General features: G+C 39.9%; 1 protein-coding gene across 2 annotated transcripts in view; it reads left to right on the plus strand.

Annotated features, from left to right (window-relative positions):
• Positions 1-15,331: 15,331 nt before the first annotated feature.
• Positions 15,332-16,536, plus strand: part of LOC121730778 (protein grainyhead) — a 115,043-nt gene continuing 113,838 nt past the window's right edge. Inside the window, exon 1 of one of the 2 annotated variants that reach the window (XM_042119970.1) lies at positions 15,332-15,392. The gene's annotated coding sequence lies outside the window, so the exon portion shown is untranslated. Of the gene's footprint in view, positions 15,393-15,449; positions 15,617-16,536 lie in introns of those variants that run through there. The other variant, XM_042119971.1, reaches the window with a different exon arrangement.

The raw sequence follows: 16,536 nt of genomic DNA on the forward strand, positions 1-16,536 counted from the left end.
TGATTTATGTTTCATCTTTTCGTTCATGGGTAGGTGGCGGACCTAGGTAATTTGGTCGGGTTGTGACACAAGCCGACCAAATTCCACAAGTCCAGCCGACAAAATATCACGAAATATATTGATTTAACAATATCCGACCAAATAACGATAGTCCGCCATCTGTATTTAATGATTTTTTTTCTCTGATGGTACTTAATATACATAATATTATGTGCATTTTCCGTTTTTTACCAAAACTGATGGCATGTTTCAACGAGAATTTATTAAGGTTTAGGTTTAGCCTTCAGTATTTAACCTAGCCTCTTGATGTTTTCCTTCTAAAGCTGATCGCACATTTATCAGCACCGTAAGTGCCGAACGCGCCGCATTTTAGAATTTATTGTATGAAATGTTGTGAATACTTGCACATTCATCCGTAATTTACTTCTTTTAATAATGAACAACTTAATATAACAAATCGTTCGTCAAGAGCCATGTTTGTAATACACCCACTCTTGATTAAAAATTTAAACTGGCTGCGGTGGCTGCGGCGCTGACGCTGGATAGGTGCGGGAGGTCAATAACAAACGCGAATATTGCGGCGACTGAGGCGCGTGTGGAGTGGCCAAGTCAGCGTTCACCTTAAGTCCGCATATAACATGTTGTGTACAGATTAACAAAGCCCCAGAGGTATTGACCATTAATTCCTCTGGAATAGTCGGACTGTGTTTTATGTGATGCCGTTTCCAACGAGACAACCGTACGGACATTTAAGAATTACCTGTCCTATGCAGCGACTGATCAAGAGTTCTGACCGCCTGAGGACGCGCCACCGCTAGGTGTGTTACGGACGCCGGACGGCCTAAAAAGTAGTAACTGAGTAGAGTAGTATGAAAATTTTAACATGGCTCATACATAATTTTTTTTAGAAATCTAATCAGACACCAGCATAGAGACAATTCATTCAAAGACAAAAAAATCTTACTCGGGGGGGCCCTTTCCCGCCACCAAAAAATTTTGAGAACCGCTGAGCTAAACTCTTACCTACGAGTCCTCGTACCTATATTTTTGTGATCTCTCAACCAACACCTAAAAGTTTATTCATATACTTAAGAGGATACACCAGGGGCTAGAGAAATGAAAAAAAAGCACGTGTAATATCTATAGCTGTCTCCCTTACCTCAAGCCTATACCGCAGAACGCGATAGAGACAACTGCAGAAAATCCAGAAAATCAACGATTCGTTGTCCCCTGATTCCTTCTCCAAAACTTAACCGATTTAAGTACTTTTTTCATTAAAGATTAAAAAAAGGCTTGAGCTGTGTTCCTATGTTTTGCTTTTTTTGTATAATCTAGCCAAATCTGTTTTCTGGACGTTTGAACACAGCGGAAAATCTGGCCATTTTTTTGGGTTTTAGAACGTTCATATCTTATTTAATAATTAAATTATAAAAAAAAAGAAAACATAGGGACATCGTATTAGTGGCCGTAGATATTCAGGAAAAAAAGTATAACTCCACTAGCATTATCCAGGGAGAAAACAGGGGACAACGTTTGTATGGAAAAAAGGGCGGTGTGGACTCCTCTTAAGTAAGTAATCTTACTCTTTTAAGTGCCTTTTTCAGAATTCGTCTAAATCTCAACTATTTCAGTACGTATAACTACAGTCTTCATTATTTTGAAGTCTACGGTACAGCGCAGACGTGCGCGTTACTGCATATAATTGTTCTATTTCCACGAACTAAAAAGTGCGTCACGGATAGTCTGTCGTCTGCGATACGCCTTATTATCTGAGTTCCACTACCACTTTGGACTTTCTTTAAGAACCCCGAGCATATAGTTATGTATATGCTTAGAGTTCATCAAGCAATGAAATGTTCAAACGTCTATCTCTAAAGGCTCTAGACCAGGGATCGCCAAATGGCGGACCGCGGTCCGCATCCGAACCGCCGACCGAGGATTTTATCGTATGCGGACCGAGGATTTTCGAAGATGAACTTCGTTAAAAATAAATTTCGGTATCGACTTACTGATGAAGAATAATTGAACATCTCCATGATTTAATATCAATAGCTTGCTTACCTAACTCATAGATCCCATGATGATATTGCCACCTTGGTAAGCGCAACACTAAGTACAAATAATTTAATTTTACTTTGTAAGTAAGTACTTACATTAATATAATTTTCAAAATCACTCGACAAACTCGATTCTCCATCTAAAAGACTATGAAAAGTACCAATAATAGGGTCATAAATTATAATGATGCATCGTGTGATGGTAGTAATGATGATGATGAATATAACTTACATAATAGCGCTTTCAGTTCTTACAACATTGCCGAAACCCACAAACTTGTATCTGTAAGGAATCCGGAGTTCTCTTAGTATCTTCGGAACCATAGCATACCTTGGTGCAAAATCTTACTTTTTGGTAGCATAGGTGTGCCTATAGGATCCTTCACATGCACCGTGAGGACGCGGTGATCGTCACAGTGCAGAGTGCCCGTATCCCACGGCTGGAAGGAGGGGATGTTTTAGTCGGTAAACCTACGGCGCACCGAGCCGGAGGGAGTCTAACATGCCCCCCGTCCCTTCCCCTGAGGGGGCCGGGGGTGCCTAATGCATTTCCTCTCTTTAAAAAAAATTAAAAAGGATCCTTCACATAAAACTATTATTTTTTTTATTTTTTTTTATGAAATAAGGGGGCAAACGAGCAAACGAGTCACCTGATGGAAAGCAACTTCCGTCGCCCATGGACACTCGCAGGATCAGAAGAGCTGCAGGTGCGTTGTCGGCCTTTTAAGAGGGAATAGGGTAATAGGGGAGGGTAGGGATGGGAGGGGAAGGGAATAGGGGAAGGTAGGGAAGGGAATAGGTTAGGGGATTGAGCCTCCGGTAAACTCACTCACTCGGCGAAACACAGCGCAAGCGCTGTTTCACGCCGCGCCGGTATTCTGTGAGAACGTGGTATTTCTCCGGTCGAGCTGACCCATTCGCGCCGAAGCATGGCTCTCCCAATTGAAACCGACTTCCAAGGTAAAAACAATATTCAAATATGATCTAAAATGTATGAAATTACTCTTATTCTTCATTAGCGCCTTTTTCGAAATTCTACTAAACCTCAAACAATTCCGTCTCAATTTTGATTCGTCTGAAGTCGGTACCAACTACCAGCCCAGAACTGAGATAGGTACTTGACATAGAACTAGCCAGTACCGACTACCGACTTCAAAATAATGAAAACGGAGAACAGAATTGGTTGAGGCTTAGTCGAATTTCGAAAAAGGCGCTAATAATTAGAGTTATTTCATACTTTTTAGATCATATTTTAAAAAATAGGTATTGTTTTTACCTTGAAAGTCGGTTTCAATTTTTCGTTAAAAAATAATAATTTTACTCTTTAAAGGTTCAGGAGTTTTGTTCAGTGCCTTCGGATCAAGAAACATTTTTTTTTTTAATTTTCACTTATTTCTAACATATTATGTTTACGGGGCCGGGTGCCATCGAAATTCTCATACATACGTAATACCAAAATCATTTCCTCATACGAAAATATTAGACCTGTTTGAGTTATTTTTCAGCTTAAAATAGTACTTAGGTTTCTGCACAAAAATTTACTAGAAAATATTTAAATACAAAAAAATATTTTTTAGTGTTTAAATATTTTGTAGTAAATTGACTACTTACTAAATATTTAAACACTAAAAATTATAGTAAAACATGAAAAATATATAAATAAATAGTAAATTTACTACAAAATATTTAAGTAAATACAAAAAAATATTTTTTAGAGTTCTCAAATGCTTCAGAAAAAATCAAAATCACTATATTATGTTTCCATACAAATTTCAAGGAGTCCCCTCGATTCCTCATGGACCCCATAATCAAACCACCACTTTTGTGAACATTGTACCAAATTCGAGCTAAACCCTATACCTACAACACAAAAAGAATTTTGAAAATCGGATCATACCTATACGGCTGAGTAACCGTTGAACATACAAAAAAATAAAGATACATACAGCCGAACGTATTACCTTCTCCTTTTTGGAAGTCGGTCAAAAATCACTATAATATTATGTTTCCAATTTCCATATAAACTTTGAGGAGTTCCCAAAATTACTCATAGATCCCATCATCAGGTCACCACTTTTGTGAACATGCCACCAAATTGGGGTTGAATACAACAAAAGAAAAATTTTGGAAATAAAAAGTAGAGAAAAGTTGTAGAGAATTTAATTAGCTTTTTAATTTTTAGTACAAGAGAATTTCGTACGAAACACCGTTTTTGATGAGTTAGCAAAAAACCAAAAATCGGGACCTTCTTGCCTCCCTCCCTCGGGCTCACCTCGGAGGGGTCAGGACTTTTAGTATGTTTATCTCCTAACTAGCCCAAACAAAGTTCTGAAGTGAAAGTTTCTGCTTTCGACTTTTCCAAGCAGAATCATTCGTTTACTAGGCTATTAATACCTTAAGTTACCCAGATTTTTAGGGTTTCCTACCCAAAGGGTAAAAACGGGACCCTATTTCTGAGACTTCGATGTATGTCTGTCTGTCTGTCTGTCTGTCTGTCCGTCCGTCCGTCCGTCCGTCCGTCCGTCCGTCCGTCCGTCCGTCCGTCCGTCCGTCCGTCCGTCCGTCTGTCGCCAGGCTGTATCTCAAAAACCGCTATAGTTCTCCGCTAGACTTCTGAAATTTTCACAGATTGTGTATATTATATCCATTGCCGTTATAACAACAAATACTAAAAATAAAATAAATTAAATATTTAAGATGGCCTTTTTTGTTCGTAATCAGTAATGGTAGCACTTGAAATACTCACAAAATTCCTAGTTACATATTTTGTTCCTTAATGATTAAGTAATTAAAAAAAATAATTAAATATCCCATACAAAAAACCGAAGTTATTGCCAACTTTCGCTCAATAACGGTACGGAACCCTTCGTGTGCGAGTCCGACTCGCACTTGGCCGAATTTTCAAATGATGACGTAACAATTTTTGTATGAAAAAAGAAATTACAGTTTTTAACTCTTTTTTTTATGAAATAAGGGGGCAAACGAGCAAACGGATCACCTGATAGACGAATAAGGTAACAGGGGAGGGTAGGGAAGGGAAAAGGGTAGGGGATTGGGCCTCCGGTAAACTCACTCACTAGGCGAAACACAGCGCAAGCGCTGTTTCACGCCGGTTTTCTGTGAGCCCGTGGTATTTCTCCGGTCGAGCCGGCCCATTCGTGCCGAAGCATGGCTCTCCCACGTCTATGTTCTCTCTCTCTAACTCTCATATTTTAATAAAAAAAAATAATATTATGCAATTTAAATTGAGATCTAAATAAAAGATGTGTATATGTCGCAGCCGACTGGTTTAAATAGCCGTTCAATCAAACAGCTAGCCCTTTGACTGAACGACGCCATTCAATCACACGGCTATACGTCGTTTAGCCGACTTGTTGACTACAACGTTCAACACTACAGCTAGACGACGCTTAGCCAACTGGTTTGTTTTTTTTTTGGCGGGGGGCTGCGCCCCCCGAGCCCCTCTTTTGCTTGACGGCGGTCGCCGGCTCCCTCTGTGTTGTGGTCTAAGTTCTAACCTAACCTAACCAACTTTTGGACTTTCTGGATTGTGTTTATTTTTGTTTTGACGGGGGGCTGTGCCCCTCGAACCCCCCCTTCGGGGAGACTGCGTCCATCCATTTCATAATCCCGTAATTTCTCCTCGAATATTTGATGAAATTTTAATTCACTCGTATGTGCCTCCACAATTTTTGTCTCTTTAATAACACGTGTAACTTTTATTAAAACTACTTTCTTTCCGAAAAACAACCACAAATACCAACAAACACCTGCTAGTTAACGCCATATTGTAAATAAAACGCACCTAGCGCCGCAGCGGTGCGCGCTGAACTACTTCAATTAGACGGCGACTTTTGGATCAGCTGTAGTGTTGAACGTTTTGAGCGACTAAAATATTCAATATAAAAGCTAGACGTGTGATTGAATGGCGTTGTTCAGTCAAAGGGCTAGCTGTTTGATTGAACGGCTATTTAAACCAGTCGACTGCGACATATATATTTACTAAACATATTTTATTAAAACTCATGAAAATAAATTATTCCAGCAGTTGTAAGACGAATCTGAAATAGAAAAAAATGCGAGATTTTTGGAATTTGGAACCTTGGAATGAAATAAGTATCTTAAAAACCTGAGCCGATAGAAAAATTTTTTTTGAGAAACATCCCAGGGAAGCACAAAATTGCTGAGTAGCGGCTGTGGGAACGTTTTTTACATCGCCATTGGCTATGAAAAATTGCTTTATAAGCTTCTACTCAACCTCTACATGATCAAATTGGGCACACCTAATACAGCAAATTATTGCTGTGACATTACGATATATGTAGGGTTTTACTATATGTATAGATAATAAAAATCTGAAATATCACACGACTATAAATATAATATGGCGACTACAGAAATAAATTATTTTTAAAACATTGACGTATTACATATATGTTGTGAACGCCTCCGTGGTCTAGTGGTATAGAGCGCGGCTCTTGACTCGGAGATCGTGGGTTCAATTCCCGCGTTGGAAACATGTTATTTCCAAGTTTAGTTAGGACAATGCAAGCTGATCACCTGATTGTCTGACAAGTAAGATGATCCATGCGTCGGATGGGCATGAAAAAAGTCGGTCCTGCGCCTGATCTCTCGCCGGTCACGTCGGTCTTCCGTCCCACTGGGTTACGAGAGTAAAGGAATAGAGAGTGCTCTTGTGTACTGCGCACACACTTGGGCACTTTAAAATTACTCCTTCGTAGCTGGCCTGGTTTCAATGAAGGCGGCCACCGTCACCGAAACCGGTGTGGGAGGTATTATTATTATAATATTATGTTGTGAAAATTGTTACACGCCATATGGCTGCTGTTTAGCATTCGTATACTATTCCACAAAAAAATCGGGTTTTGAGTTAATAATGCATTTTTATTCTTTAGAACATAAACAGTGAAATCCGTTTTTAGAAAACCTACTGTAGCATATTCTAGAGTACAAAAATAGTTATTGCTTAATACCTCTAAGTGAGGTTTACTATATATGTACTATATTTCTAAAATTATTTGCGCTTAAACATAATTTTGTATGCAGATGTTTGGAGTCACTTAAAATGACATAAGATTCTTTTTGTCCCGAAAAATGTACGGTTCCATTTTTGTTGACTGACCAGTCAACAAAAATGATTATTAAGCGATATATATTAAGCGATATAGTGTAAAAGATATTATATCCTGTGTGATTCTCTAAGACGTTAGGCCTTGGAGAAGGACACAGGATAATTTTTATTATAAAAAGTACGGTTTTCACGCAATAAACTTTATTAGTTTGCGTTTAAACTGCTGAACCGTTTTGATTAAATTTAGTTAATGTAGAAATTAGTTTATCACGTGTGAACCATACATTTTACTGCATTATAAACTATCCTACGTCCTTTCCTGGACCTTAAAGTATCTCCATACTAAATGATAATGAGCAAATTTGGAATATCGGCGGCCGCTTATCAAATAAGTGTCAAATGAATGTACTGATATTTAGGAACAACTTTTTCTTTGGACGTGTTATTGTATTCTATTAAGATTAGAAAATAATTAAATGCGAAAAAATGTGATCGCATAGAACAATATTGGTTAATAATGTTACGTGCTAGGGTTCGAAGAATTCGGAGAGAAAGACCTGCTGACTCTCTTGAAGACTATTCACTAAGTCTAGGTCACACAAGCACACACTAAGCACTATCACTGTCCTAGGTCGTAGCCAAGGCGTAGGTTTCACTGGTTCACTCACTATTGATCACTTGTTTTCACTCCGAAGTCGCATTAGTATCGAACTGAATTGTCGGCCCGTCTTCCTGCGACTATTTATATGGATCGAGGCGAGCCCTAGATTGTACGCGAACATTCCTTCCCGAATGTAAACAAGTGTGGAATGATTCTAGAAGCCTAACGCCATCTAGTGTCCAATAGCGGATTCACGCTGTCTGCGTTTCTCCGAGTTGACGCTAGATGGCACTTCGTGTCCGTATCCGTAACACTACTCCCCTCTTAGGGATGCTCGTCCCGAGCATCGTTGTTACTGCCATGGTAACGCGCCACGCTGTTCCTACGACTCCTGGTCTGTGGTCCTGCTACAGCAGCACTACAGCAAGAAGTACATTTTCGGCACCAATCTTGCACATCATCTCGCCAATGCAACCAGAAGAATCGTTATCGCACTTTTCTTAGCATCCTCTTGACATCTAGATGACTCCCTGATACGCCCTCATGTATCTCGCGGAGAACATCTGGTACTCTCGCCCTTGGGATAATTATCTGAAAATACAATTCTCTGCCGTTAGCCCTCTCCCATTTCCGGTAGAGTGTTTCGTCCTTAAGTATCGGACTGTCCCATTGCTCCCAGTACGCCTTAGTGACAGCGCCAGTGGGTGCAACCTCACTCCAGATTGGTTTTACGTCACCCCGTTTCTTCCATGTGATGATGTGCCGAAGGTCGTTATCTCCTTCATGAGCCTTCTTCATGGCATCATTGTCCAATACTCGCCATCTGGTCCTGGATTCTATTCGTTTCCCCTTATCCCGGGCAGGGGACGAAACTGCTTGCTTCCTCAGCTCCTCTATTCGTTCCTCGATCCTTTCCATCCTTTCCATCTGGGTCCTCTTCTGCGGGCAGTTGAGTTGAAGATGGCCCTTCTCAACGGATTTATAGCACATGACTTTAAATCTTTTCCTTGTGGGAGCCTTAGCTTCCTTGACTTCCTCAGAAACCTTGTGGATCTTATGGGTCTGCCGTATGTCATGGCGAACAGCCTCGACCTCCAAAGCGTGCGCCAACGCTTTCTTCAGCGAGATATGATGACCAAGCCTCTTTTTTTAATGAAATAAGGGGGCAAACGAGCATACCTCCGACCGAACGGGTCACCTGATGGAAAGTAACTTCCGTCGCCCATGGACACTCGCAGCATCAGAAGAGCTGCAGGTGCGTTGCCGGACTTTTAAGAGGGAATAAGGGTAATAGGGGAGGGTAGGGATGGGAAGAGAAGGAAAGGGAATAAGGTAGGGGATTGGGCCTCCGGTAAACTCACTCACACGGCGAAACACAGCGCAAGCGCTGTTTTACGCTGGTTTTTCTTACTGCAGCTCTGACCTCCAGGTCTTTGATTCCGTCGACAAATCCTTCAACAATATTTGTGTCGACCATCTTAGTGTCAGCTCCTGGATATGTCTTACTAACGAGTTTTTCAATTTCCAACGCCCATTGTTGAAGCCCTTCTTCTGAGCGTTGGACTCTATCACGCAGTTGGGCACGGAACACGTGCTCCAGGTGTCGCTCCCCGTATCTGGATTTCAGTGCCTCCATCAGGTCTTGAAACCCATTTCCCGTATGCGGCAGTGCTTCCAGGACCGACAGAGCTTGCCCTCTGAGCAACAGTGAGAGCGGTCAGGCATTGCTCTTCTGTCCATCCGTTTGCGGAAGCAACCGTCTGAAATTGCCGACGATAAGCGTTCCAAGAAGTAGTGCCGTCGTAAGGCGGCACATTTATTCTTGGCCCTTGCGTCACTCCAGTGGCTCCACTAGACACCGCAACTCCCATAGTTTCAAGGCGAACTGCTCTCTTCTGCAGTTCGGTGAATCCAGTTTTCAAATTCTCCACAACCAACTCTAACTCGTTCTTTCACTACGTCGAACTCCTTACGAAGATTAGTCACCGTGTCACTAACATCCTTTATAGCCAACAGCACTGTTTTTGGAGGTCCTTTTGTTGCTCTTGTGACTCTTGCAAAGCACCGAGCTTACGGTCTTGTGACTCTCGAATCGCTCTGATTTCAGCCCTTTGCAGCTCCATTAATTCAATTAAACTTTTTCCATTCCCTAAACTTAAACTCCTTTTCTAAACTTCCAAATCAATCAATACTATAAAACCAGTTTGTGCTGCTGCGCACACGTTATGTAGTCTGTAGTCTGGTATCTCGGTTGGGTTAGGTTTTTTTTTTAAATGAAATAAGGGGGCAAACGAGCAAATGGGTCACCTAATGGAAAGCATGGACACTCGCAGCATCAGAAGAGCTGCAGGTGCGTTGCCGGCCTTTTAAGAGGGAATAGGGTATTAGGGGAGGGTAGGGATGGGAAGGGAAGGGAATAGGGGAGGACAGGGAAGGGAATTGGGCCTCCGGTAAACTCACTCACTCGGCGAAACGCTGTGTTTCGCCGAGTGAGCAAGCGCTGTTTCACGCCGGTTTTCTGTGAGAACGTGGTATTTCGCCGGTCGAGCCGGCCTATTCGTGCCGAAGCATGGCTCTCCCACGTTTTAGGTTTAGGTTTAGGTTGGTACTACTAATATATATTCTGTGGTTTAGGTTAGGTTTAGATTAGGTTAAGGTTAGGTTTAGGTTAGCTTTAGGTTAGCTTTGGGTTAGCTTTAGGCTAGCTTCAGGTTAGGTTTAGGATAGGCTTAGGTTAGGTTTAGGTTAGGTTTAGGTTAGGTTTAGGTTAGGTTTAGGTTAGGCTTAGGTTAGGCTTAGGTTAGGCTTAGGTTAGGTTTGGGTTAGGTTTGGGTTAGGTTTGGTTTAGGTTTTGGGTTAGGTTTGGGTCAGGTTTGGGTTAGGTTTGGATTAGGTTTGGGTTAGGTTTGGGTTAGGTTTGGGTTAGGTTTGCGTTAGGTTTGGGTTAGGTTTGGGTTAAGTTTGGGTTAGGTTTAGGTTAGGTTTAGATTAGGTTACCACAAACACAAACGCCAACGCCAACGCCAACACCAACACCAACACTAACACAATTTTTTCTTTCTTTTTTTCTTTGTATACTTAACGAAATGCCACTAGATCAACCGGTATGATAAAACAATTTACCAATATGTTAAAATTATCAACCGATATGTTATCATATCGGTTGATAATTTGCTTTTTTTGTTAAAACTGTGCGTTGGTCATGATTCCAAACACCAATATTAGATTTAAGACACCGATTGGTTTTTTCTTATAATGTGGGTGTAAATTATCATATCGGTGGTTAAAATGACCACCGATTACACCGATATGAGAGCAGCGACGTGAGAAAAAACACACTTTTTCGGAAATTATAAAAAATGCATCATATCTAAGACAAATTTGGTTACAGATAATGAAGCTTAATCACTTACTACATTCATTAGAATCAAACAACAATTTGAAAACTATTCATTACATTTTAAAGAAATTCAATCACCGATAGTATAAAATTATTGTCCGAGAGCATATTTAATGGCATACTTATGTTCTTGGCGGGAATATGCAGCGCTTTGACACAAGTCCGTCTTGACTGCGTGGAAGCACACACTAAGGAGTAAATTATTAACAAAAAATTAAAACCGACTTTCAAGGTAAAAACAATAATAATATGAACTAAAAAGTATAACTCTTACTCTATAATAGTGCCTTTTTCAGAATTCGTCTAAATCTCAACTATTTCTGTACATACTACAGTCTTCATTATTTTGAAGTCGGTACCAGCTAATTTTATCGTGAGTTCAGTCAATGTCAAAACATCTGAAGCTTTTAAGACTGGTACCGACTTCAAAGTTCAAAGTAACGAAGACTGTAGTATGTACAGAAATAGTTGAGATTTAGATGAATTCTGAAAAAGGCACTATTATAGAGTAAGAGTTATTTAATACTTTTTAGTTCATATTATTATTGTTTTTACCTTGGAAGTCGGTTTTAATTTTTTGTTAAAAATAATAATTTCACTCTTTTTAGTTATCTACATGATAAGGCTTTATACGTAAATAACCACTACGAATGTTAACTATTCACATTATGTTACTGTAAGTGAAATTATGGTAAATGTTTGCAGTTATCTAAGCGATGCTGCAATTTAAAAACTTTTATCCTTAAAGGTTCAGGAGTTCTGTTCAGTGCCTTTGGACCTAGAGACACCTTCGTATGAACTTTCTCTTATTCGTAACATATGTTTAAGTTACTAGAAACAAAAGTTTAACCACTACGAGTCTTTTGATAAATTTCTAGGACTTCCCTCGATTGCTCATAGATCAGCTCACCACTTTCGTAATTATTATACAAAATCAAGATTATATCCTATACAACAACACAAGAATTTTGAAAATCGGTCCACAAACAGCAAAATAATCATCAAAAACATCTGCTTCGATGCAAAATATCACGAAAAGCATTAATAATTGGGTCATAATGTGATGGCATAATTATGATTGTGATGATGATGATCAATTAAATTGATGTGTTGGCTTATGCTTTCAGTTGTTTAAACAACGCCGAAATCCCCGAACCTGTATCTATAAGGATCCAAAAGTTCTGTTGGGTACCTTCGGATTCAGGGTATACCCTGGTACGAAATCTTACTTTTTGGTAGCGTTTACCTAGAATACTTCAGAAAAAATTTAAATCACTATATGTTTCCATACAAATTTCAAGGAGCCCCCTCGATTCCTCCAGGATCCCATCATCAGATCACCACTTTTGTGAACATGGTACCAAATTCGAGGTAAAACCTATACAACGCAAAAAGAATTTTGAAAATCGGATTACAAACGGCTGAGTTATCGTTGAACATACATACAAAAAAAAAGATAAAAATTGGGATGGAGAGACTGTCCGACTCGTCAATGAAAAGTAATGCTTAATTTATCCAGCGGTATGAGAAAAATTCTCAGGACAAGTATATTTGTGCCTCTAAGTAACTATAATCGTTAATTATATAATGAAATATAATATAAGTTATACCCTTAAATTATTCATATTTGTTAGTATATAACCGTTTTTGTTTGTAAAAAAAGTAGAGGGACAGCACCGATTTGATAAAAATCTTTAAGTTATTTATTTCTGCCATTGTAATAGTCCTAGGCATATTATATTTTTCACAATCCCCATACCCATTGAATACTAAAACAAATAATTTACAACAATATTCAATTTTTAATAATAATTTCAACGAAGACAAAAAAAGCCGTTTGGGAAATTCACCCATTAATGCTAACTGTAGCAATTTAGCATTAACCATTTTTATACTTTTTCTCTTAAAACCGAATGTATAATTAAAATGTTTTTTTGTGTAACAAAAACGACTGTTAAAAACGTTATTATTAGATGTAACATAAATAAAACCTTAAAATCGATAATTCATACCATAGGAATGTCAAAAAATATGGCGATGCTACTTAAATTGCATAAAAGTGTTATAAATTGCCGATTACTATAATAATATAAGAAGCTAACTCGAGGCTGAAAGCCATTTAATTCACTATGTAAACTCATGAAGCGATGTAATGAGCTTTCAAATTGTTTTTAGATCTGTAAAATGCTTTTAAATTACTATATAAGAAGCTAATTCGAGGCTGGAGGCGATGTAATTAGCTTTTAAATTGTTTTTAGATCTGTAAGATGCCTCTAAATTGCCTCTATTGGTCATGAAATAAGTAAATACGTAGCAAAAATTTTGACAGGTTTCACTCCATCAAAACCAATCAACCTTTATAAACCTTTAATATTATTGGTTACGTTTAGATTTGTAAACAATTTATTTACAACTAGATGTCCCGCGCAGCTTCGCCCGCGTAAATTAGGAATTTTACGGAAACATTTTCCCATAAAAAATTGCTCTTATGACCCTACTCCCTTCACGTGGTCTACTCTATATCTGTGCCCAATATTGCCATATTCAATGTGCCATATGCAATTGCTCCAGTAGTTCGTAATTTCTAATATTTCCCCCGTTTTTCCCACATTTTCCTGAGTTTCTTCGGTCGTATTAGTCTTAGCCTATAGTCTTACTCGATAAATGAGCTATCTAACACTGAAATAAGTTTTTGAATCGGACCTGTAGTTCCTCCGATTCCGTTCAAGCAAACATACTCTTCAGGTTTAGAATATATATTTTAAAAGTAGGTATAGATTTTTTTTTATTATCGCTTGACAAACTCGAGTCTCGATCTAAAAGACTATGAAAAGTACCAATAACATGGTATAATATGGTAGTGATGATGATTGATGAATGTAATTTGCATAGTAGCATATTATGCTTTCCGTTCTTAAAACAACGCCGAAACTCCCAAACTTGTGTATCTATAAAGAATCAGGATTCTCTCAGCACCTTCCGAACCACGGTATACCAGGTATACCTCGGTGCAAAATCTTACTTGTTGGTAGCATAATATGCTTAGAATACTTCTGACGAAACCGAAATCACCATACGTTTCCCTATAAATTTAGAGGAGTTCTCTCGATTACTTATGGATCCTTCATCAGATCACCACTTTTGTGAATGTAATACCAAATTTTGATGATACCACAGAAATAAATCACATTATACATATTTAGATTTAAAAAATCTGAGCTCGGCACTGCTTGGGCCGGGGCCCTTTTTGGTCAGGAGCCCGACGTGGCAAATTGCGAGTGTGGGCCCCTTTTAAATGACTTCTGAAACCGCGTATGCCTGTAAGTAAGTAGTCACCCTGCAGGCCAGGGCTGCAGGGAGACAACTTCTATACGCAATTTGCTCAATTTCCAACTAAATAAGAGCACGAATTAAATTAAAAAGTTGAAAAATATTTACTTACTTATTTTACCGTACCGTACAAATGGTTTATGTACTATATTTAATTATACTAAAGTATTATTATTTATTTGTATATTGTAACGGTATGCACAAGGTGCGCATACCATAACTATTTTCTCATAAAATATATAAGGCTTTTCATGCGACGATTTTGATGCAATAATTTGCGATAACTGGCGGCTTTCGAGGCCTGCGGCGATGCTGCGGTCGCCGGCACACATACGCCATACGAACGTAATGCCTTAAATATTTAAATTAAAAACCAGCAGACTTTCAAGATTATTAAATGGGTCGCTCGAAAAAATCGCATCGTACAACTCAATTTCGCGTCGATATTGCTTATATCGACGTGAAATTGAGTATATATATAATTTTAAGTAATGTCGTTCGGAAGGGCCCAAATAGAAGAAAATAAATACTTAGTCGATGACCGCATATCCTTAATTTTATAGTATAGCACCCAATAGGAACCAAACAATAACGTTCAGCTTTAGTGTTCATTTCTGTCGCACGACACGAGGCCCTCTCGAGGGATAGATAAATTGAACAGTTTTGATCGGGACATCGAAGTACCTTGGGCAATGTCCTCGGGTAGGAGGGCCAACATGCGCCGAAGATAAATTCATCGTTTTGGTGCGTGCGAGAGGTTGCGTCGGGCGCGCGGGGGGGCGCGGCGGGCGGCGGCGCCGGCGCGCGGAGGCTGTTGCGCTCAGAGCACCTGCGCCCGCGCTCCGTAGCGCCGCTCGCCGCGTGCTCGTGTGTCCGCGCCCGCGCCTTTCGTGCGTCGAGACGCCGCCCACGGTACGTACACCCCGACGGCGCGTCGGGGTCGCTCGACTGCGCGTTCGTCACTGCGCCGACTCGTGCGCTGGTTCCGTCCGCCGGGCTGCACGGCCGGTTTTGTAATTTACCGGGCGGGCCGTGACGTCACGAGACTAGTTTAACGCGCATGCGTGACGACCTGCGCCTGGACGCCCGCGCCGTCGACGTCCCCGAACTCGCTCCAGTGGCCCGATGACGTGCTCGTTCGTTTCGATGATATTTTCGAGTGATACCCAGTAAGTCCGGCCGCGAATCGTGATCGGTGAAGTGGAATTTGCCGTGGTGTTGTTCGTTCGTCTTGTGTATGTTTACAGCCGATGCTTGCAATATTTATAATATTCGATGCTTCGCCTTCCGACAATGTAGTCGTGTAGTCTGTGAATATCCACATAAAACTTAAGTGGTCTCACAGGCGCGATCGAGCGCGCGCGCGCGTTTGTGTGTGTATGTGCGCGACGTATCAGCGCGCCGCTGTGTGCAACCCGCCACACATGCACACCGCAGCCTCGCCGCAGAGCCTTTTTGTTGTAGTTTTATTTTCCTTCTATAGCAGGGCAATAGCGTTTATATTTTTTCAAGTAATGCTCATTATACACGATCGGTATCTCGGTTTCGATGAGTTCCTGCTATTTAAATTCCTCAAAATGTTTAACCAAACTCGCGTCTCATTAATTATACTTAGTAACTTCATTGTTACGAAATTATTATTGTAATGTTTTTATTTATTTGAGAACTGAGCATACTTACCTGGGAACGTTTTTCTTGTGTAAAGGCGCTTCTATACATTATGTAGTAATAATTTATGTACTACGACTTTATTATTATGACGTTAATGTTCTAACTTGTGTGCTCACTGCTCAGATAGGTATAGGTAATAGGACTCCTATAAAAGTTTGTAGATAATCGTAAATTAAAGTAATAAAACAGATGGCAAAACTTATTTCGAAACAAAGAGCGATTTAAGAATTAAATGAAACCAAATTGGAAACATAAGATACTATACGAATGATCTGGTCATCTCTACCTCTCCCACTCTAGCGCATTCGGCTAGACGGTTTGGACAATATCTCCGTCTCTTTTCCTCCGTAAGTAATTCTTCATCAGCCAGACCAGCAGAGATAAA

The sequence above is a fragment of the Aricia agestis genome, chromosome 9 (genome assembly GCF_905147365.1).
Source record: "Aricia agestis chromosome 9, ilAriAges1.1, whole genome shotgun sequence".
NCBI lineage: Eukaryota > Metazoa > Arthropoda > Insecta > Lepidoptera > Lycaenidae > Aricia > Aricia agestis.